Source organism: Mirounga angustirostris, unplaced genomic scaffold (assembly GCF_029215605.1).
Source record: "Mirounga angustirostris isolate CCGP_5_RB_7025 unplaced genomic scaffold, mMirAng1.0.hap1 SCAF_9, whole genome shotgun sequence".
Lineage (NCBI taxonomy): Eukaryota > Metazoa > Chordata > Mammalia > Carnivora > Phocidae > Mirounga > Mirounga angustirostris.
In genome coordinates, this window is record NW_026991717.1 from 2,850,334 (window position 1) to 2,874,122 (window position 23,789).

General features: G+C 47.2%; 1 pseudogene; it reads left to right on the forward strand.

The window, feature by feature from the left end:
- Positions 1 to 11,647: 11,647 nt before the first annotated feature.
- On the forward strand, positions 11,648 to 11,778 carry LOC123862784 (U2 spliceosomal RNA; annotated as a pseudogene).
- The last annotated feature ends 12,011 nt before the right edge of the window (positions 11,779 to 23,789 follow it).

A 23,789-nucleotide genomic window follows, 5' to 3' on the forward strand; every position in this document is an offset into this window, starting at 1 on the left:
ATCTGGATCAACACAACCGAGGAGAACGCTCTAAGGCCTGGGTATTCGTGAACCATTTACGTGCCTTACATTCCATCTGTCCTAGAACTGAGCAAATCAATTGTTGAGTGAGACTTCAGCTTTGTTTCAGAGTTACCTTGCAAACCCCAATTGGTCCCTGTGGCTCTTCCGATGAGCATCTAATAGCTATCATCGTCCAGTGTACTCTTTGAGATCACACTGTCACATCTTAGATCACACATGGATAATTAAAAATCAGAGAGAAAAGGAGTTTTTCTGACTGTGGTAGGCAGAATTTTGATACAGTCCCCCAGATTCCTGCCCCCTGGTGTATATGACTGTTTAATCCTCTCCTCTGAGTGCAGGTGGGACTGTTCACGTGATGGATTTCACTTTTATGGTTAGGCTATGTTAGATGGGGGCAAAGGCAAAATAATTTCTCAGATGGAATGAAGGTCTCTAATCAGTTGGTTTTGAGTTAATTAAAAGGGAGATGAGCCTGGGTGGGCCTGGCCTAATCAGTTGAGTCCTAAATGAAATTGGAGATTCAAAGCAAGAGAGGTTCTCTGATCGGCCTTGAAGAAACACTGCTATGTTGCAGACAGGGCCACGTGGCAGACAACTTTCTCAAAGGAGCTGAGGACTTCCGTCCTACAACTACAAGAAAATGAACTTTGCCAACAACCTGCGTGAGCTTGGAAGAGGACCCTGAGCCTCGGATGAGCATGCACAGCCCCAGCCAGGTGCTACTGGGACTCTGAGCTGCTGACCCAGGCTGTGCAACAACGAATCTGCATTGCTTTAAGCCCTGGAGTTTATGGCCATTTGTTACACAGCAGAGAAAGCAAATACACTTAGATCAGATATTAAACCCCGGCAAGGTGGGGCCTAGAACAGTCTCTTTATTCACAATTTGGTTTCCTTCTCGTGGTTGCTGCTTTGAAGGGCTTCAGCTATCCCCCAAGAACACAAACCAAAACGGGACTCCCAGAGGAGCTCAGAACCCTCGAGAAGGAGTTCACCGAGCAGAACCACCGTGCACAGCCCCATGACCCCCACCAGCCACAAAAGGGGTTTGTTTATAGCTTTACCTTCACACGTTTGGGGCAGAAATCACACACTGACAGCCCCTGGGCCTCACATGCCCTGCAGAGGTGGTTCACTTAGTACTTAAGAAAACTTGGGATTTGTTACCAGTATGTGAAAATTCCAAATACTTTATACAAAAATTAGAATGTGTGGCTTTTCTTGAAAACTTGGGAGATGCGACATGAGCACGTGGGGCCTGAGCAGCGGTGCCCTGTCCGAGTGGGGCGATCCTCACAGTCCCCACGGCTCCAACTTAACCGGCACCTGAACTCTTTCCCTCATTAATGTCGGGTCCTGAGAGCTTGTTGGTTTGGCACATGTGTGGGACGTGTCCCTGCAGGGGGCAATTTGGCGGCACGCCGAGAATGAAGGGAGGGTCCCCAGTCCGGGGACAGGGGTCCCCAGTCCTTCCTGCCCTGGCAGGTGGAGCAGGAGAGAAGGGAGCAGAAGAGGGGGGGCTGGCTGCCTGCCGGGTGTCAAGGGAGTGGAAGCAGAGGCTGTGGTGGGGGAGGCAGCAGAAACCGCTCAGCCTCCCGGGAGGCCCAGGGAAGGGCGAGATCCAGGCCTGGTCTCCAGTTCGCCCGCTGTCCCGGAAGCCCTTCCCCCAAACTCACAGAGGCTAGACAGACAAGGCCACATGACCCCGGTTCCTCGCCCGGCCAGCCGCGGCTTCCCTCAAACAGCAAATGCGCCCTGTGATGCTTCACCATGAACTCGGAGCCGTGGGTATTTGGCAGGCAGCTTAAAAGGGTGTAAGCCCTCAGCCGTGCCCCAGAGGCCCCACTTTGGGTGTGTGCACAGGGCAATGTTGTCTTGGGGTCCTTTTGGCCCAGAAACCAGGTCTTTTTTTTTTTTTTTAAGATTTTATTTATTTATTTATTTGAGAGAGAGAATGAGAGAGAGAGCACATGAGAGGGGGGAGGGTCAGAGGGAGAAGCAGACTCCCCGCCGAGCAGGGAGCCCGATGCGGGACTCGATCCAGGGACTCCAGGATCATGACCTGAGCCGAAGGCAGTCGCTTAACCAACTGAGCCACCCAGGCGCCCCAGAAACCAGGTCTTATCAGTCAAGGAAAGCGGTGCCCCCAGCCGTGATGCGAGCCATCTCTGATCTGAAGGTCACCTCTCTGAACCTGGCCTTCTCCAGGTGACCCATGCTGGCCGAGCATCTGGTCTCCTGTCACTGTCCCACAGGCATTCCCACGAGCACATAACCAAGCCGTTGTCCTAACCCGAAGCAAGTGCCAGAAGGCACAGGCCAGCCTGGACATCAGCAAGGAAGAAAGCCTTCCGATGGGGAGGAAAATGCATCTGAAACCCATGTTTCGACAACAAAGTGCAATCTAAACGCCGAACATGACCAGCGGGTCTTCCGCTTACGCACTGGAGCCGAACCTGTAGATGATGCCTTCTCCAGTTGGTTGGGGGCTTCCCATCCTATGTGCTTTGCACTCACTCGCATCAGCTTTCATTGTCTCGTTTATGCTTGAGACCCGCTCATCGGAAGACAGTGAAATCTGTCTCAGCGAAGTGGAGGGAGCACCAGACACAAGACAGGCGCTTGCACGGTTTTGCTGCTTGCCTACAGCTATCCAGGAGGGATATGGGGCTTCCAGTGCCTCCCCGGGGCCAATCTGTTCTCAGTCCCCTGGGCTGGGAGAGACGCCCTCTCCTGGCCCTTTTTCCTGGCAAGCTCCTCGATTCCTCCTCGGCAGGAGCTTTGCCTTTTCAATGTGCACAGCAGTGAGGAGTAATCAACCTTCGATGTGGCTCAGGGAGCTGCAGACGCCCCCGCCAGGCCACCTGCCTCCCCCTATTCCCACAGGTCAATGATTCTCTCTCCTGGGATGCCATCCCCCTGCATGATTTTTCTCTCCTGATCCAAGACTCCCTTTGTTATGGCTGGATGAAAACACAGAGTCCACATGAACCAGGGGTTGGGAGAATCACACTTGAGGGGAAAAAATTCCACTGAAGCCTGCTTTTATAAGACTCTCCACCTAGGAGTGTCCAACTTGGAATGCCTGCTCGGGACATGGGTACAAAGCTCCACAGAGAAGCTGCAATCCACTTCTTAATCCCGTTCCTCCTGTTTGTTCCTTGAAAAGGAAAGGTGCTGCCAGGGAAATGTCTTCTATCAAGGACATACCAAACTCCTCCTCACTGAGTCACACTTGACTCTCGATTCATTCAGTAAACAGCACCTTGATCGATTTCCATTGATGAGAGATAAGAAGGCTTGATGAGTCAGGTAATATTCCTGAAAGATCCTCCCAACTCAGTCGCTTTTGTGTAACACTGTGACTAAAAAGCATGTTCTAGGGGCAGGAACATTGTAAGGGGGATGGATCATGGTCCCTGCTCATGTAACTTGCATAACTCGTGATTTGGCACTCCCAAGAGTTATAGGGTTTGGAATATTTTTTGGGGTGGGCGGTATTGAACAATAAGCTGATTATTTCACCTTTTAAAAAGTCAGTTTTAAGTGATTTTTTTTTTTTTTTTTTTTTTTTTTTTTTTGTCTGCAAAAAGAGAACCTGGAAAGGGATACAAACTCCTTCCTGGAAAACACGTCTCCCTTCCTGCCCTCCCTCCACCCCTGATAAATAACATGAGCATGCAGCAATTTGCCAACAGCAGCTCCAGGCATGAGGCACAACATCTGTTACTGAGACGCTGGAGAGACAGTGGAAGGCAAGTTGGCTGCCTGCCAACCCTCAGACTCCAGATTTTTGCTGACAAGGCTGTCAATAAATGGGCAGATGGTACCCACTCTGCTGGCAGGAGAGTTCAGTTAACCCAACATGGGACATTATCTCAAATTCATGGTGCACTGGGCTGAACCCTTTGTTGGGCCATTAAAACCATTCCTGCACGGAGAAGGGAGAGTACTGGCTTCATTTAATGAGATTAACTAAGCTTCCCACAATTGGCAGGCTGAATACAATCAGCCCCTGTGACCACAGCAGAGATGGGAGGGAGGGGTATCTCATTCACACCCTGCATTTTATGCCATTTAAACATGGGGATCTGTCCTCAGTAGCTGTGCATGCCCCTGCAAGGAGAACGTGACCTGAAATAAACACTCACCAGGAAGATTGTGCATGTGCACGTGCTTGCCTGATCGTCCCGGAACTGCATGCAAGTCTGTGAGATCCATGCTAGCAGCATCTGCAGGAACAGGTCCCAGCAAGCCCAGGGATGAGCATGGGGAACCCCCAGAGACATCCTCTGGTGGTGACTTGGGAACAACACCCTTTTCTGTAGGAGAGAGCGATTGAAACCTCTTAGAAGAGAAGCTCGCGGTGATTACAGTGTCGTCTAGAGCACGCCGGGCCGTGACCCACCTGCAGTGCGACCCGAAGCTGGTCATCAAACAACTGGCCCTATTTCCCCATCTATAAACTGGGAAGAATGACGAACCGCTCAGCTGTCGGAAGTAACAAATGAAATCTTCCCACACACCGCGTAGCATCTCAGAATTACAAACTGCTTTTGCATATTCGAAGACTGTGGTTCTCAACTGGGGATGATTTTGCCCTTCAGAGGACATTTGGCTGTCTGGAGATACCACTGGCATTTCCCGCGGAGAGACCAGGGACGCTGCGAGGTGTCCCACCACGCAGGGAACAGCCCCTCAGCAACGGCCAGGGCGGGCAGGAAAGGAAATTTGTTCTCCATGTCTTCAGCCGACTGACTTACCTTCAGTGCGGCTGGCCCAAATGTTATTTGCTATTTTTAACCCTTCACTAACCGCTAGTTCCCTCCATTTCTTCCGGCTGTTCTTGTAAATCAGATTTGAATAATGAAATGACACATCCGTAAAAGGGCTTTTAGTTCGGTTTCTCGATCTCAGACAAGAAGATGCATCTGCCCCACAACTAGGCCCATCAGTTGAATAAAAGCAAGGTTTAAAATTGGCAGTGGGGATCTGGGATGTAAACAGGGTTAGAGGGGTTAAAAGGAAATTCAGGTGGTTGAGGGGATTGGGATGTGGTGCAGACGTGGTCTCTTTTTCATTTCTTGGCTTGGGTTCGAGTGGCTTTGGGTGGACCAGACAGGAGGGGTGACACACTCCCCGTGTTAGAGATGTCCCCGCCCCCTTTTAGGCATCCGTCAGGTAAACCTTTGGGCTGCCTGCCTCTCTGCAGTGACATAAGCTGAACTGTGTCACCCCCCAAATTCATGTGTCAGGGTCCTGACCCCGAGTAGCTCAGAATGTGACCGTGTTTGGAAATAAGGTCATTACAGGTGCAGTTAGTTGAGATGAGGTCATACTGGAGTTGGTTGGACTCCTAATCCAATGACGGGGCTCTTTATAAAAAGAGGAAATCTGGACAGAGAGATGCATGCAGGGAGAATGCCATGTGACAATGAAAGCAGAGATGGGGGTGATGAGTCCACTAGCTAAGGAACCCCGGGCAGAACCACGAGAGAAGATGGCCAAAGGTGGCCAGCAAACTGCCAGAGGCTGAGAGAGAGAGAGAGGCATGGGGCAGAGTCTTCCTCATGCCCTTGGAAAAAACCACCTGTGCCCCCACCCGGACCGCCCGCCAGCTTCTGGTTGCCAAACTGTGAGCCAGGTTCTATTGGAGGCAGCCAGAGCGTGATGCTGTTACCACAGTCCTTGAGAGGAAGGGGGGAATCGAGGTGGTGGCCAAGCGACAGGTGGTTCTTGCCAGAGTCATCCTCCAGCCTCCCCACCCCACCCAGCTGCTCCTCAGGAGCCTTCAACTCCCCACTCAGCTCAGACACTTAAGCCTCCACCCCTTCCCTTCTCCAGCAGGTAGGAAGGAAGCTAGTTTGCATTTCAGCAGGTCCCCGGGGAAGGTTTCCAGGAATTTTTGCTACACAGCTGGTGGTAAACTCCTTCTTTAAAACGTCATGACAGGATGGGGGATGGAAAGCCTCCTACCTTGGTTCCTTCTACTCTGCACCGGGGGGACCTGGGGTCTCTACACCCCTCACAAGGAAGGCTGGTTCCAGTTGGACGCACATTAGCAGCATCTGGGAGCTTCAACCATCAAAACAAAACACCAGTGTCTGGGGCCCCAGCCCAGAATCTCTGGTCAGGGGTGCTCGGCCATCATGCTCGGCCCAGGTGATCTCCTACCAGCCCAGGCTGAGAGCCTCCGGGCCAGAAGGAAGAGCAGGACAGCCTGCAAGCCGAGACGTGCAGGAGGATGAGGACCCAGCGTGGGACTCCTGCAGGACTCGGCGGTCATGTCATAGAAGGAGGGACATGGGGACCCTGAAGGGTTCTTCCACGCTGGGCAGTGACGTAGTCACATTTGCATTGTTGAAAATTATGTTAGCAGCAACCCAGAGGATGTTTTGGAAAGAGGTGGTAAGGAAGGCATGGAGACCAGTGAGAGGCTGTTGTGTGGTCCAGGTTAGTGGCAGGGAGGACCATCACGGGAGCAGTGCCGAGGGGTCCCAGCCACGTGCACTTAAACTGAACGAACATGACAGCTTTGACCGGACTGTAGACAAAAGCTGGTTTGGAGATTGAGAGAGAGGCACAAGCCCAAAGTGAAACCCCGTGTGTGTGTCTGGTGGTGACCCCGGGATGGGTAGGGAGCCCGGGAAGCATCCCAGCTCTGTTCCAGGAGGAGGCTGGAACTCGAGGGACCACATGAGGCTGAGGTGGACTTTTGGAGGTTTTCACCATTTCCTGGGAAGGGGTTGAGACCAACCCTGGGAGCACCAAGGTTTAAAGGGAGTAGGGGGATGAGCAACATCCGAGCCAAGGGCGTCACAAGACAACACGAGGCGAAGGGAGGAGGCCTTGCTTGTCAGGGGCCACGGCGGAGATGGCTTCCGGCAGAGCAACCACGGGGCTGGCAATGGTAGTGAAGGAGCTTCACCGGATCGGTGGGGAGGAGAAGCCAGGAGAGAAAGGATCGAGGAGCTGGGCGGTGGGGCATGCCAACCGAGAGGAACTACTTTTCTAACAATAATGTGCCCAACACCTGCGTAGAGGGCTTACCTGTGGAAACATACACATGACATAAAAGTCACCATTTTAGGGGCACCTGGATGGCTCAGTTGGTTAAGCGACTGCCTTCGGCTCAGGTCATGATCCTGGAGTCCCGGGATCGAGTCCCGCATCGGGCTCCCTGCTCGGCAGGGAGTCTGCTTCTCCCTCTGACCCTCCTCCCTCTCATGCTCTCTGTCTCTCATTCTCTCTGTCTCAAATAAATAAATAAAATCTTTAAAAAAAAAAAAAGTCACCATTTTAACCGTCTTAAGGTACACGAATCAGTGGTATTTAGGATACTTACCACGTGGCACAATTACCACCACTAGTCCCAGAGCTAAAGTAAACTTCCCAAGAAACATCCAGTCCCCAAAATAGACTCATTTCCCCCTTCTTCCCAGCCCCTGGCAATCGCCAGTCTTCTTTCTGTTTCTATGAATTGGCCCATTCTGAATATTCTGAATATTTCATACCAATGTGGCAGTGTAGTTGACGTCTGTCACGTAGCGTAAGAACTTCTCATATCTTCAAGCCGATCCATGTTGTAGTGTGTGTAAGTACTTCCTTTTTTATGAATGAATAACGTTTCATTTTGTGGATATATGACATTTTGCCTGTGCATTCATCAATCTGTGGGTAATTGAGTTGCTCTGCATAGAGTTTTAAAATTTACCAATCACCATCTCAGTCCAGGTTCTCTGAAAGGCAGACGCCCTAATGGGATTAAATATGCAAGGATTTCATTAGTTGAGTCACCTGTGAGGAAAAGTGGGGAAGGCTGGGGGCAGGGGCACCGTACAAGCCTCTGACCCACTGGGGAGGGGAGCGGGGGGAGGGTGCATAGCGATGTCCTTGGTCCCAGCCAGTCCAAGGGAGACTCAGAAAGGCTGTCAGAGAGTCTGCAAGCCAAAGTCAGATGTCCAGGACTTGTGTCCCCCATGAACGTGGACCCTGGGAGCAACCCCAGCCATGCAAGGCTGGGCACAAACCAGCAGTGACTTCAGAGCCGGGAGGCTGAGGTCCTTGGCTGAGGTTGATAGTTGGTATTATGATTACTGTCCATATTGTAGAGCTCCAGAAAATAGAATCCTAGAGAGAGTCTTGGCCAATATCAATCAGCCAGGAAGTGGTAAACCTAATTATTTAGGGTTGGGTTTTTTTTTTTTAAATCTCTGTTTTCCCCAAAATATCTTCAAATATTTGTAGCATCTGACCCCTCATCTCTGTTCATGGTCCTGCTGCCATTCTCGAGTCCTCTGGGTTCATCATAGGTCTGAGAAGTCTTCCTGCCTTCACTGCTTTCCCACAAATGGCCCTCCACCTCCCTGCTTAAAACACTTTGATGGGTCTCTGTTCTTATAAAATGGAACCTAACTCTTTGGCATGATTTGCAAAACCCCCAGGCCTCATCTCCTGCTCCCCTTTCTAATGCTGTGATCTCATCGGCTGTGTCTCCACATCCTCCGACATGCTCCTCAGCCGGCCGCACACGCTGTGTCCCCCGAGGGTCCCTCGCTCCCTCAGACCCCTCCTCGCCTGATGCTTTCTCTGCTCCTCACAAGTCCCCTCTCCATTCCTTTGATCTTAGAACTTCTACTCATCCTTCAAGACACAGTTGCTCTGATCTCCAGGTCAGAATTAGTGTTCCTTGGCAACGCTCCACAAATGGGATGAACATTTATGACTCTGCACTGTAATTAATCAGCTAGCTGTTTGTCCCCAAGAACGTGGATTCCGGGAGGCCCGGGACTGAATCTGATTCATCTCCACTTTCCCTGCGCCAACGGCAACTCCTGGCACACAGTCACTGGTTAATCAATGTTTGTAAGCCACCCAGTTAGATCAAGGAAACCCTATCACAGATCAGAGCCTTGCTTTTCAGTGGGTAGAACCTCACGATCTCTCACCTGAGCTTGGTGGTGGAAGCCAGTGTACTTAGCTTGTAAGGAGAGAAGCGTGTTGGAGTTGGAGGAAATCAAGGGGTAGATGACCTACCAACATCTCCCCAGCCCCCTCCCCAGTAATCTTGAGTCTTCAACTGGAGATTCAGAACATGGGAACAAAGGAAGTGGTTTTCTTCAATCACTCAAGACACATTTAAAAATAAAAAGAGCAAGTTCCCCTAATATCTCTTTAGTTCCTACCTGGAGTAGCCTGAGGGAATGGATTTCTGATTCTATGAAAAGCACAATGCTTGAAACATGCAAATGCCAGAAAAGGCTAAGGCTTTTAGTTTTGATCTATGGAAAGGAGTGATAAACAGGAATAAGTTCTATTAATCTCACATCAAAGTGAATCACAGCTCCTCCTTCTCAACAGCAAATAGCATGGCCATTTCTTGACTTGTTTTGGTGGAGTGAGCCCAACTCTCTCTCTTTAAAAAAAAAAAAGGCAGAAATTTGATCTTATAGGGCACTCTGGCAGGAATATTAAACAGCTCTCCCCACTTCCTTTCCACAACTGGAATCAAAACTACCTTTCATCCCTCTGGTATGCAGAGCCCAGAGCCTCCTGAGCAGGGTGAAGTCTGCTCAGAAACGAATGTGGTGCTGGGCAGGGTTGCGAGGAGCTGCAGGACGGCGAATGTGTGAGTTGGGGAAGTGGCCTATAAATCAGCGTGTCCCCCCCTGGCTCAGAGGATGCAATCATAATTGGGTTACTCTCCTTCAAGACCTTCCTTCCAAGTACAAATGCACCATGGGTGAGAAGCCCAGAGGACAAAGCCAGCGACCAGCAGGTCAGGAAGAGAAGGGAGTGGGAAGAGAAACAGGGACCTAACCCCAGTTCAGATGCCCCTGCCCCCTGTCCGCCCCCTGGGTGCCCCATGGCCGGCTACGGACAGCCACGTTTCCCGTGCTCACCAGTTACACGCGGAAAAGCTGGCTGGACGGACAGAAAGGCCTTCCCTGCCCGGGAGCCCTTCAAACACCTGTGCCTGGAAAAGCAGGAGTCCCGCCGATGGGTCAGGTCTCAGGAAGCCACAGGCAGCCCCTTCTGGATGCCTTGCTGACTCCAGGCTGTTTCAAACTTCCTGCTCCTCGGAAGTGGGATGTGCTCTACACCCAGGCTTTCCCTTTTCCACTTTTACTTTTTCCCATTTAAACAACCACGTCTTTACCCACAAACATCCCCGTCTACCTCTGGGACCTGCTTCGGTCTGGGGCAGGTACCCAAACGGTGTTAAGCTGTGGGGCCATGAAAAGCCCCACTATGACCTCCTGAGGGGTCTCAGCACCCTTAAAAACAAGATGCAGGGTCTCCAAAGTTGGAACACTTTGAAGTCAATCCTTACCTGGGGAGCTGTGGCCTCACCACCAAGCTCAAATGCTCCCCCTGTGTCCTCCTTTCGGGGCTCTGCTCCCGCATCCTGCTGCCCGCCACCTACAAACATGGTTTCTCCTGTTTCAGCCTGGACACAGCTGGCTCTCTTGCTTCTCCTCAGCACAGATGTCTGCAGTTTTCACAGAGGCTCTTCAAACACCAAGAGAGAATAAAATTAGAACAAGTACGGATGATGCAAAAAGCAAAAACCTCTATCACTTACAAGGCTGTCCTGGCCGCCAGGTACAAAGCAGATGCCATCCTAGTGTGATACACAGTAAGAATGAGAGATGTTAAGTACCGGGCTGCCCACCACCCCTTCCTCTCTTCTCAGAATATCTACCCTCTTCGGGGCAACCTCGCTCCCTCTCCTCTCCAACATGCAGTAAGACCTGCTATGGACTAGTGGTTCAAAGCATGGCTTTGGGTCAGAATTGCCTGGATTCTAATCCCAACTTTGCAACTTACCTTGGACAACTCTCTGACCTCTCTGTGCCTAGTTCTGCATCCCCAGAATAGGGATGATCTTAAGAGTACCTCCATCATTGGGGCGCCTGGGTGGCTCAGTCGTTAAGCGTCTGCCTTTGGCTCAGGTCATGATCCCAGTGTCCTGGGATCGAGTCCCGCATCAGGCTCCCTGCTCCACGGGGAGCCTGCTTCTCCCTCTCCCACTCCCCCTGCTTCTGTTCCCTCTCTTGCTGTGTCTCTCTCTGTCAAATAAATAAATAAAATCTTAAAAAAAAAAAAAGAGTACCTCCATCATGGATTGCCTCCTAGTGTTGTGATGAGGAGTAAAAGCTTATGTGAGTAAATGTTTGGAATATTAACAGCCACGGAGGAAGTGCTGTATGGCTATTTTGACTCTGGAGGGAACAGCCTATCATGGCCCCCACTTCCTTGGTGACAGTTGATCACCTAGAGGGTGCACACGCCACTCATGTGGCTAATTAAGGTCTACCTGTTGTGTTTTTCTCAGTGGACCTGAGTTAGGAGAATCAGTCCCACTAGGGTTGGAGGGGGGCAACATTTTGAGATGTGAGGTACAGGAGCTTTTTGCAAGGTGGGTTGAGTGCTGCTGATAGAGCAAAGCCAAGAAGAGGGAAAAGTTTCAAGAGGAGCATCCCCAGCAGCCTTGGAGTCTCTACTAGCTATTCCTGAGATCCAATAGTACCCTAGGGTTTCATCCCATCCCAGACCCCACCCCTATCTCCTAAAATTCTAGTACCCATTAGTGGTAATTTAAAGAAGTAGCATTTTAATCGCTTCTTGGCCTTTTGGCTAAGATCAAGTGTAGTATCTGTTCTTATCAGTTTAAAAAAGTAGCATTTTAATGTCTTCAGGGTGAAGAATGGTCCTATTAAAATAGCTGTTACTCACAGAATAACCAAACCCTGATTCAAGACACTGTAACACAGATCTAGATGACTTGCAAATATTTCCTCTCATCCTGTATGTTGCCTTTTCATTTTGTTGTTACTTTTAGTCTGATAGAGTTCCACTTTGTTGATTTTTGCTTTTGTCACTTGTGCTTAAGGGGTAAATATCCAAAATATATAAAGAACTTGTATAATTTAATAACAAAAACACAAACAATACAATTAAAAAGTAGACAAAGGAATTGAATGGACATTTCTCCAAAGAAGACACACAAATGGCCAACAGGTTCATGAAAAAGATGATCAATATCATGAACATCAGGGAAATGCAAATCAAAATCACCATGAGACATCACCTCACCCCTGTTACAATGACTATCATCAAGAAGACAAAAGATAACAAGCGTTGGCAAGAATGTGGAGCTAAATTGTAGTGGTGATCACATTGCAATATATAAATGTATCACGTCATCATGTTGTACATCTGAAGCTTACATAATGTATATGTCAATTATATGTCAATTTTTTTAAAAAGACACTACAACACAATACTCAGAAGCCTCTACATACCCAGAGCCACAGTTCATCGTTCAACAGAATCACTGAGCCAACCTTTCCCAGTTCCCACCGCCATTTCTCACTCACACTCCTCCATGCTCTAGCTCCATAACCCTGGATGGCTTAACTTGACCATCTGGACCAGGCATTTGGATGCCATTCTTGATTATTTTATCTCTGCCAATTTTATAATGCCAGCTTTATATTCCAGCCAGTTATGAAGCAGTTGGGTTTCCAACCTCTGTTAGTGCCACTCTTAACGGAAGGAAGGGCAACGCACCTGGGTAAAGACTGGTGGCATCAAGCTTGGTGTTTCTCAGGAAAACCATGGTTGGGGATGTGAGTCTTCATGAAAACTAGTGGCTATCAGTTCCATGCAAATGCCCAGGACACAATCAAGTCTTTTATTTTGGCAAATAAAGAAAACATCAAGCAAGTTTACACTTAATTCATACTTAGCTCTAGGGGAAATGTCTATGACTTTTAGTTATCCATAGTTACTACAGAGCATCGACTACAACAAAAAGAGAAATTAGTGGGTGGTGGTGTTCTGTTCGCACATGGCTTTCTAATTGATATAAGATACACAGAAGAATTAGATAAGCAACCAAATCCCCAACTTCACAATGGTGTCAGTAATAGGAACACACATCCTGCCAGTCTCTATAAGTCTCTGTGCATCTCGTGGGTGTGTGTGTTTAGAGTACTCTGGGAATGAGGGATCCTGGTTCCACCACTAATGTGTAAAGCCCAGGACAAACTCAGGATTTGGGAGCATCGTTCAGCCTTTCTTTCTTTTTATAGTCACAGAACTCAACCATTGCGGTGGAAAAAGCTTGCAAGTAGAAGGGCATGAGACACCAAGGCTTCTAAACCAGTTCTGCCTTATGCTTACACTCACTGTGTGACCTCAGACAAATTACTGCCCTAGATTATCTCACCTTCAAAACAGGAATAATAGGGCGCCTGGGCGGCTCAGTCGTTAAGCGTCTGCCTTCAGCCCAGGTCATGATCCCAGGGTCCTGGATCGAGTCCCACATTGGGCTCCCTGCTCGGCGGGAAGCCTGCTTCTCCCTCTCCCACTCCCCCTGCTTGTGTTCCTGCTCTTGCTATGTCTCTCTCTGTCAAATAAATAAATAAAATCTTTAAAAAAAATACGAATAATAACCTCTGCCTATCTTGTTGGGTTGGAAGGATCTGATGAATTAGTATATATGCAAACTACATGGGCATTTTAAGTATGGGCTGACACCATCACCACCACCACGACCACCACCACCATAACCATAACCATCATCATTTATTCTTGGCCATTGTGGTGGGCATCCCAGTAAGTGGGATGGGTCTAAAGCAGAGTTTCTCAACCTGGGTACTACTGACATTCAGGGCTATTGTGGGGTCCTGTCCTGTGCATTATAAGATGTTTAGCACCAACCTGGTTCTGATGCCTGTAGGACTCCCTTCCAGTTGTGATAACCAAAAACATCTCCAGACATTTCCAAACATCCCTTCAGGGTAAGATCACCCCTGATCGGCAACCAGTGAGTGGCCTAAGGGGCAAGACCTGTCTTCCCATGAGATGAAAGAAGCAGAGAGGAAAGAGTGAAGCTCTTTGAGCAGTATGGTGACTACTGTTCTCTGAACATTTGAATAGGACTCCAAAGAGATATCCGCACCTGTGTCCCATTGCTTCTGGAGTATCGTTTTGCTCCTTTTCCCAAACATTCTTCCTCTGAATTAGAAGTCATCAGCCTACTAGTGTTGGACTCCAGGTGTTTGTCCCAGAAAGCCCACCTTTTTTTACATTAACTCCCCTGCCCTTTGCATGGAGAGTGCACCATCCCCTTTAACCTCTGCTGATCTTCCCAGTCATCTGGAACGAGGAATCTGAGGATATTGTAGAGGGACGCCTGGCTTGTGGCAAGGCCATCGGTGGTAACTCTAGTATCCATTCACCTGGGAAGGATGCAACTCAGAGAGTAGCCAGGGGAACCCACCTTTTGTGTAATGCCACCCAGCAGCAGGTCACCACCCACCCTTCCCCAAAGCCACGTGGGGAAACTCAGCCCCGAGCACCATGGAGTCCTCCTTGATTTGTGTCCTGCTTGGTCCTCTCCCATGAGATGGGTGCCCTCTAAAGAGGCCAACCATCTCTTTGCCTCTGAGAGTGTTGTCAGTTGGATTCCATCTTGTCTAGATTCCTAAAACTGATGTTGCAGAGTTGCCCCTGCTCCTTACAACCACGCTGGCCCAGCTGCAGAGGCCAAGTGCCCCTTGTTCCAGCCCCAGGAATGTTTACCTGATCTCACTCCTCACCCTGGCTCTGGAGCCCCACCAGGGGCTGAGTCCTGTATGCCGTTCTAGCACCTTGCCAGGGAGGGGAGACAGGGGCTCTGCAACACTTGAATAAGCATACAGGATTTGAGGGGCACTTGGGTGGCACACTCTTGGTTTCAACTCAGGTCGTGATCTCAGGGTCATGAGATCGAGCCCTGTATCGGGCTCCACGCTCAGCAAGATGTCTGCTTGAGACTCTCTCTCCCTCTCCCTCTGCTTTTCCCCTCCCCGTCCCAGGCTCTATCTCTCTCTCTCTCAAATAAACAAATAAATCTTAAAAAAAAAAAAAAGAAAGAAAGAAAAGAGGGACACCTGGGTGGCTCAGTTGGTTAAGCGTCTGCCTTTGGCTCGGGTGGGATGGAGTCCCCAGTTGGGCTCCTTGCCCAGCAGGGATCCTGCTTCTCCCTCTGCCTTCTGCTCCCCCTGCTTGTGCATTCACTCTCTCTCTCTCTCTCTATGACACATAAATAAATAAATAAAATCTTTAAAAAAAAAAAAGATAAAGGATTTGAAAAATTTAAGCACGCAGACACACAATTCCACCTCTCAATAAATCAGCCAGCTTCTTTTTTCTGTATTCCTGTCTAACCCTTGTTTAGGCCCAAACATAGCTTGCACACTTATTAAGGTATAAATATAATGATGTGTCCTGCTTTTCTATAGTTAATATCATATCATAAGCATTTTCCACTTTGCTTTAAAAATTACCATTTTAATGACCACCTAAGCTTCCATAGAGTGGTTATAAAATTCCTTACTTAACCGTTTCTGTGAGATCTAGTCTTTTTCTTTTTTCCCTATTAAAGTTAATTCCCCAATTAACATTCAATATCTTCCAGAATTCAGAATTTTTTTTCTTCTAAATTATTTCCTTGGGACAAATCCCCAGAAATAGAATTGAGTTCAAGGATATACATGTTTATATGACTTTGGTACAGCTTGCTGATTGCCCGAAGGTTTGTCCCAGTGACCTTGGCATGAACAATGTCGGAGTAATTATCTTATCACATCTATGCCATTATTTGTACTTTTTAAAATGGTATCAGATTATTTATCATTGTTTTTGCCAGCATCTCTTTGATTACTATTAAAGGCAAGCATTTTCCCTATGTGAATTTTATAGTTCCATCAAAGAGTTCGTGGAAGGGACAGAGGGGGGATTTATGTCCTAAGTTCTGCTACAAACCACTCAAAATCCCACATTAAATGTACAAATGTTCTGTCCAAAACCTTCCTTGGGCTCACTGCTATCTGTAGGTTTTGTGGTTGCTGTGTTGCTCATCCTCTCACCTCATCCTCCCTGGCAATACCTCCTTGCCTCCATCTTTCTCTTCTTGTGGAACCTCAAACCCCTCATGCTTTTACCTCCCAGAACAGCTCAGCTTTGCTCAAACCCATACAGGTGCAAACACCCCAAAGTTAAAGAACCAGCAGACATAGAAAACAGCTGTGAGGCTCAGCTCAGCGCCTGCGGGGTTACCCCCTTCACAACAGAAGTTATTGCTGATACTTCTGGACAAATAGACTGGTGGAGAAAATGTTCTGTATCTCATCCTAAGCTTCCATCACGGAAGATTACCTGAGTGTAATATGTCTTCTTCACACCTGGAGAATCCGTACCAGGCTTCTGAGAGATCTGACCATGCTTTCCTTCTTCGAGATAACAAAAGCATCAACTATCACCATAGCATTAGCTAGCTTTTCTATAGCTCATCGTACAGGCTAGGGACGGTGCTAAGCGTTTCACATTTATTAACCCACTTAACCGCCACTGGAAGCATATGGATTAAGTATGAGAATTATACCCAGTACACAGGTGAGGGAACTGAGGCGCAAACCTCACCCAGAGCTGGAGTCCATTCCTAGACTCTCTGTGTGTCCGTGCGAGCTTTGCTGGACGCCAGGCCCAGGGGGTGGAGGGGCGGAGCACGTGGGACCATGCAGCCCCTCCGACTTCTCGCTCGATCCACACCCGGGCTGGCTCTGGGGTCAGCTCCTCGTGCAAGGCCATTTAGAAGGAACCCATGTTCCAAAACACAATGGGCTCGGGCCTTCTCCCATTCTGGGAGACAGGTTCCTCGAAACATGCTAAGGTCCCGTTTCTCTCTGTTGGCCAGGGTTAAGGTCAGAGTGAATGTGGCTGGATAATGGAGCTTAGTCAATTCTGCACAGCAGTCGTGTTTTGCTGCTCCTAATGCGCCCTTAAAAATCAATCCCATTGGCATTAATAGAATGTTCTCATTAAAAATATATGAGACATGCTGAGTGGCATATGAATGGAAAATAAACATTACGAAATGAAGTCAGGGACTGTGCGGAGTCCATTCTTTCCTGACTTCTCTTTTTCTCCAAACTCTCAGGCCCTCACTCTGATGATTGCCGATTAATTACTAGTTATTCGTGCAAAATTAGCAGCATCACTGTCTAAGTGACAGCACCGTATATCAGAAAGGACACTAGCCATGGGGTGGAATCTCAGCTGTACCACCTGGGGCAGGTCCCTCAGCATCTCTGAGCTTTGTGCTTCTCCGCTATGAAACGCAGGTGGCCGAACCTCTCCTCACTGCCCTCCAGGCTCTCAGAAACCTGCGTGAGGCCATGGATGTCCCAGATCGGCCTCCACCCTCACTAACTTCGGGATTTTTACAAGTGACATACCTGGGCGAACCGCAGTTTCCTTGTCAGTCATATGTGGATGACAGAATGGGGCTGAGCAGGGGAATCGGGGAGGAATGGGTGTGGACGTAGTTTGCAAACCCGACGGCACTGTGTCTGCATAATAGATGTGTCCCCTCCCGGAAACTTGACAAATCAAAACGAACGACTAAGGAAAGGATGGAGATCCTCAGTTCTTATGGTAGAGGGTTTTTTTTGCATCCTAAAGGTGGTGTGCTGGTTGCCCTACACCATTCTTTCCTCCCCCATTGAGAGACTTTGGAGAGGCTCACTGTTTGTCCCCAAGGCGACGCAGAGGAAGACCTGCCTCAGGACATTCCACCTCGATGGCCCAATGTTAAAGGTAAATTAGTGCAATGTGAGCATACTACATGGGTTTCTGGTGACTTATTCATACTGCAGGGCCGTCCGAGCTAGTGTAAACTCTGACATTTTGGGTCCTCTCTTGGAGGAGAAGAGAAGCGGGGCTGGGCCAGGAAAGCCTGAGGCATGATGCGGGTCTGACGAAATCCCCGCCCACAACAGCTCCTTTCTTGGAGGGGAAATAATGCTCCCCACGTGCCCCGAAAGAAGGACACGTCCTAATTCCCAGTGAATATGCTCCTTTACATGCAGAAAGGGACTTGGCAAATCTAAGTGAAGAATCTTGAGATGGGGACCTTATCTTGGATGACGCAGGTGGGCCCAGCGTAGTCACAAGGCTCCTTACAAGAGGGAGACAGGAGGGTCAGAGGCAAAGAAGATGTGATGGTGGGAGCAGAGGTCAGAGAGAGAGAGAGAGAGAGATGAAGATGCTATGGTGTTGCTGCCTTTGAAGACGGAAGAGGGGGGCATGAGCCAAAGAAAGCAGGGGGCTTCTAGAAACTGGGAAAGACAAGGACATGGATTCTCTTTATTTCCAGAGCCTCCACAAAGAACCCATCCCTGCATAGCCTTTGTAGACTTCTGACGTCCAGAACTGTAACGTAGTAAGTTTGTGTAGTTTTAAGCAGCTAAGTTTGTATTAATTTGCTGTAGCTGCCATAGGATACTGACACAGAAGACCATGCGGGGCATCTCCATGGCTGCCGTATTACCAGTGACAGCCAATACCTTTCAAGTTCTGCGCAGATACTGGGTGGAAAAGCTGCTGAGCTTTAAATGTTCCCTCTCTCAAGGCACCGAAAATGTTCAGCCTCAAAGATCCTGGGACCTTCACAGACCTCAGGCAGATCCCACACCCTGCATTGGTGTTGGACCTTCTCAATGCAGGTGCTTTGACAGGCCCAGGGGGTGGGCCTAGTGCTGAGCTGGACGGCCCACTGTTTCTGACAAAGGGAGCACCAAGGTTGATCTTGGTATGATCTGACTCCAGGAGAGATGGCCGGGTCAGCACCAGAGTGCAGGATTCAAGGGGCAGGAGGTGAAGGGAGACATCCTAGACTGCACGTTCATGGCGTAGGCAGCTGGATGGGATGACGGAGAGCACGGCCTGGGGAACGTGAGGGCCTTTCATGGGATGGGGAACCAGGTGAAGGCCTCCTTATGACGGGGTTTCCAATAGAAACATCACACAAGCAGCAGGTCTGATTGCATAGGAAAGTCAGCAAGGGGCTCTGTGAAGGGGTTTGCCCGTTGTGAGGACGTTCAGCCCACAGATCACTCTGCAGAGGCCCAGCGGGTTATGAAAGAGCATCTCATGGTGCTCCTGCAGGTCCCCGCTGGGCGAACCTCAAGTGCCTTGAACCGTCCTGTGAGTGGTCAGCCCGGGCCTCCAACCTGCAAAGGCAGCTCACCCATGCAGAGCTCATTACCTCAACACACGAGGTGCTACCCAAACACCATACAGAGGTTAATTGGCTGTTAAAATCTGATTGCTTGGAGCTCCCTGGCTGAAAGTTTGAAGAGGTTAATGCCATCAGTGGGCTGCTCTGATGGCACTTTTTATAGCCAACCAGGCTGAGGACAGGGTGTTCACAGGCGCCCCTGCTGCCCAAAAGAGGTCATTTGCTGCGACAATTACAGACCATGTTTTTCTAAAGCTTACCTTGGTTCTGGGTTTTCCAAAGTTGTAATCACATGAAACCGCATGAGATGTTTGATAAAACAACCAGTTGTAAAACACTTGCAATTTGGTGACTTCCAGAGCTTATCACACTGGATGCCTAAGGCAATTTTTTACATGAATGCGTGTGATATTTTTTCCATCACTTTATAGGTTCATTTTGGAAGTTGGGCAAGCAAATGTTGTTTTATTCATTAGTTCATCATTCATACTATTTTCCGCAACAATCTCTGTAACGCCATTTATCATCCTATAAAGCATTACTCTAAAATCCCAACGTTTTCCTCGTACCTATGCAGAAACCAACAAGAAATAATGCATCCTGTCATCAGATTTTGCAAAAGTACTAACATGTTTTGAAAACTTGACCGAATGGTCATTTTTACATAAAATTTATTTTAGAATTTAGTATTTTGCTCAAAAGTAAAAGAAATCTTACTTATAACTTATTTTTCTTATATTTATGGCAGATTATTGGCTTAGAGAAGATCAGAAGGCAAGCTTTCTCAACCCACAAGTTTACCACCTTAGTCTATATCCTGAAGAAAGGGCAAGTGGGCATACCAGAGAATTCATCAACTTTATGAAAAGGAGGAATCTATGCCAAAGAAACTGGGAAAAACCACAGTTAGAAACAAAAATATGACAAACATTCCTGTTTCCTTGGTTTCTTATATGTTAATAATTTACCTTATTGTGTCTTACACGATAGAATATTGCCAAATGGTATTATGGTGGAATAATATTATGCAGTTGCGTTGCTACATCATTTTGAAACTAATAATTCAGTGTTTAAAGGAAAAAACATTGAATGTCTAAATATAGGCATGATGGGCTCTTTGAAAGCCAAAAATGTGTTTTCCAGCTTTTCAAACTAGAAATGATATATCCAGGGAAGCCTCTTTCAGGGCTGGAGAAGTGTACTCCATAACGAGAAGACTAATAAAACCTTGTTAAGCCAGCATGCGGAATGCCTGCTGGAGGAAGTCAGTCAAGGAAATCATGGTGATGCTACTTTGTGATAAGATCAGTGACGACATTAACAAGTTTGATTGTTCTTTTTAATTTTGTATAATGAAATATGTCAACATTTAGGAAAGCTGCATAACTCAATGAACCAATATCTTCCAAATTACCAATACACGACATTACAAAACCATGAGTAAACAATTCATTCAAAGAATAAGAGAAACCAACAGGTTTTAATGTAACAGAGGACAAAAAGTTCATTGCTGTGATTTCAGATTCCACATAGCAAACGATTTTTATGAAACCTCCACTTGTTGAATTTTGGAGTAGTATCAAAGAAGGATATCCACAATTGCCCAAAAAAGCCACGAAAATACCCCTCCCATTTCCAAGTACTTACCTGCGTGGGGTCAGGTTTTCTTCATAGGCTTTAACCCAGACAACATGTGGCCGTAGACAGCATGCTGAGTCAGATGTAAGAATGACGCAGTGTTGGGCGCCTGGGTGGCTCAGTTGGTTAAGCGACTGCCTTCGGCTCAGGTCATGATCCTGGAGTCCTGGGATCGAGTCCCGCATCGGGCTCCCTGCTCGGCAGGGGGTCTGCTTCTCCCTCTGACCCTCCCCCCTCTCATGCTCTCTCTCTCTCTCATTCTCTCTCTCGCAAATAAATAAAAAATCTTAAAAAAAAAAAAAAAAGAATGACGTAGTGTTCTAATAAGCTGGATGGTAGAGAGATTTGCAGCAATTGTCCTTAGAGACAAAATTAGTGTTTGTTCTCTCACTTCTTGGGAGACTCCAACTCTCTCTGCGCCCAGATATCACCTCTGCTGGTCCCCAGGGCTTGCCTAGCGGAATGACCCAAACCCTAGCTCCTGAGAAGTCCAAGCTCTTGATAATCACACTTCTCAGGCTGGATGGCTGCACAGTTTGGTTCAAAGCCACAGTTGGCCAAGGCAGCACCTAGACGAACCCAAATGGATCCCATGAGTTTTGCACCCTTTCCCCCGCCCCCGCTGTGTAACCAGGGCTGTACCACCAAAGAGGGAAAAAAGAGAGAGAGAGAGACACAGAGAGACTTGCAAAAATGTAAACCAATACCTCTCTCCTTTCCAATAATTTGTTTTGGAAAACGTAACCATTTTTTATAAAAATTACATTATTTACGTTAACATGTGATGGTCACCTGGCATTTATTTTTAAATGATTTAGCAAATAAATATTTTAAATTGTTCTCAGTTTTAATTTCAAATAGGTGAATATCAATAGGTATAACACACATAAAACAAGAATTCTTTGAAGTCCTCAGTACTGTTCAAAAATGCAAGGGAGTCTGGAAACCAAAAGTTTTAAGAACCTTTGATCTGAAAGAGTAAATGCATTAGAATAGTCAAGTTTTTGAAAAGGAAGAGTAAGAAAGAAGAATTTTTCCTTCTCGATTTTAAACCACATTATAATATAAATTGGGGCACCTGGGTGGCTCACTGGCTCAGTGGGTTGAGCATTCAACTCTTGATTTCAGTTCAGTTCATGATCTCAAGGTCGTGGGATCGAGCCCCAAGAAGAGCTCCATGCTCAGCGGGCGGTCTGCTTGGGATTCTCTCTCTCCCTCTGTCCCTCCCCCACTCCGCTCTCACTCTCTCTCTCTCTCTCTCAAATAAATAAATAAATATTTTTTAAAAATAAAAAATAATATAAAGCCACAGGATGAGGCTGGCAACAGAAAACACATACTTGGTCCAGAATATATATATAAATATCCAGTGAATGATAAAAGTAGCATTTCAAATCAGGGGATGGAAGTAAAGATTATGTAATAATTATTTATTATTTTTAAACCTCTAAAGAGGTACAAGACAAAAATAAAATATAGAGAAAATATCTGTAATATGTTTTATAAAATGTTAGTAATACAGTTCATTGTAAGGCGTTCCCAATAATTAATAAGCAAAAAGAGAATCACAGGATTAAGCGAATAATGGGTTAATTCACAAAATATGTTTTTCAAAGGCCTAATAAACACATGGAAAAATATCTTTCTCATTAGCAACAAAGAAACAGAAGAGTTAAAATCAGATATCATTTTTGTTGATTGTATTAGCAGAGAAATGTACTCTCTAGTCCTGGGAACAATTTGGGGGAAATAAGCACTTTGATCATTATTCTCAGGACTTAATCGGTTCATCTTTTCTGAAGTAGTTTTGGTCAATCTGCAACAAATTACTTTAAAATGTGCATATTTCTTGACCAGGAACTTTCATTTTGGAGAATTCACACTACCAACGGAATCCAGCAAAGGCACAGAGACCGTGTAGAAGAGTGTTCTTCAAACATTGTTTTTATTAGAGAGCAATTAAACCATCCTAATAATCTGCCATTGGCAAGGAGTCATGTCAATAAAACATGGTGTAACCTTACCATGACACACTGTGCAGTCACTAACAATGACAAGGACTTGGGGAAAGATGCCTGGGACAAATCACGGGCTGAAAACAGTAGATTATAAATTAGCATGTACAGTACGAACACTTGTGTGGGGGACATGGCCCGTATTCACCAGCATGTGGTCTTCCTCGTCTTCGGGGCGAGCAGGAAGTCCAATTTTTCAGTTTCATTGAAGTTAAGTGGAATCATAGGACCAGTTCTGGCCAAGAAAATGTGTGCAGAGAAGTGACTTGTTTCATTTCTGGGCTGAGGCAGTAAAAAGCTGATGCTGGTTGTCCAGTCCCCCTTCCCCTCCCGCAGCAACCAAGAAGGCCATGTGGGCCAGACAGAGTGGTCACAAGACAAGAGTCTCCGTTAGCTTGGCTCACAGAGTGGCTGAGTCGAGCAGAGCCCCTGCCAATCTGTGCTGGAAAAGTATGAGGAATAAATCTTTCTTTTAATAAGCCACTGAGAATCCAGAGCTAATTTACTGCTGCAGTAAAACTTAGCTAACATGAGTAATATGCTATTTTTTAAAAATAAAATCACAACAAAAGGAATGTGTGGGGTGCTTGGTAAAATATCTGGAAAATTGTATTCCCAAAGTTAAATTGTGACTTTCTCTGGGTGATCTATTTTCATAGCTGTACTTTAATCTGCATTTTTTTCCTTGAACTTTCTACAATACACATGTATAATCAGAAACACTGAAGCTGTTTCCATTTTGGAAAATGAAAAGTACATTGATAATATCTCAGGGAGAATTATCTGGTCATTTGAGGGCTTACTTCTGTCTCCTCACATTCAGCTGTTATTAGGGGAAGATAAGAACCGCCGAGTCTGCGTTTCTCAATAAACAGGCATATCTGTTTTGGGCAACAGTGCATTTTCCTTTTGGAAGGGGGCCCAGAGGGGCCAGCGTGGAAATGAAACGTAAGATTGTCATAGTGGGTGGATGTCAGGTGATCAGGCCCTTGAACACAAAGCTACAGAAGGAAGGACCTTGAAGGGGACGGGGA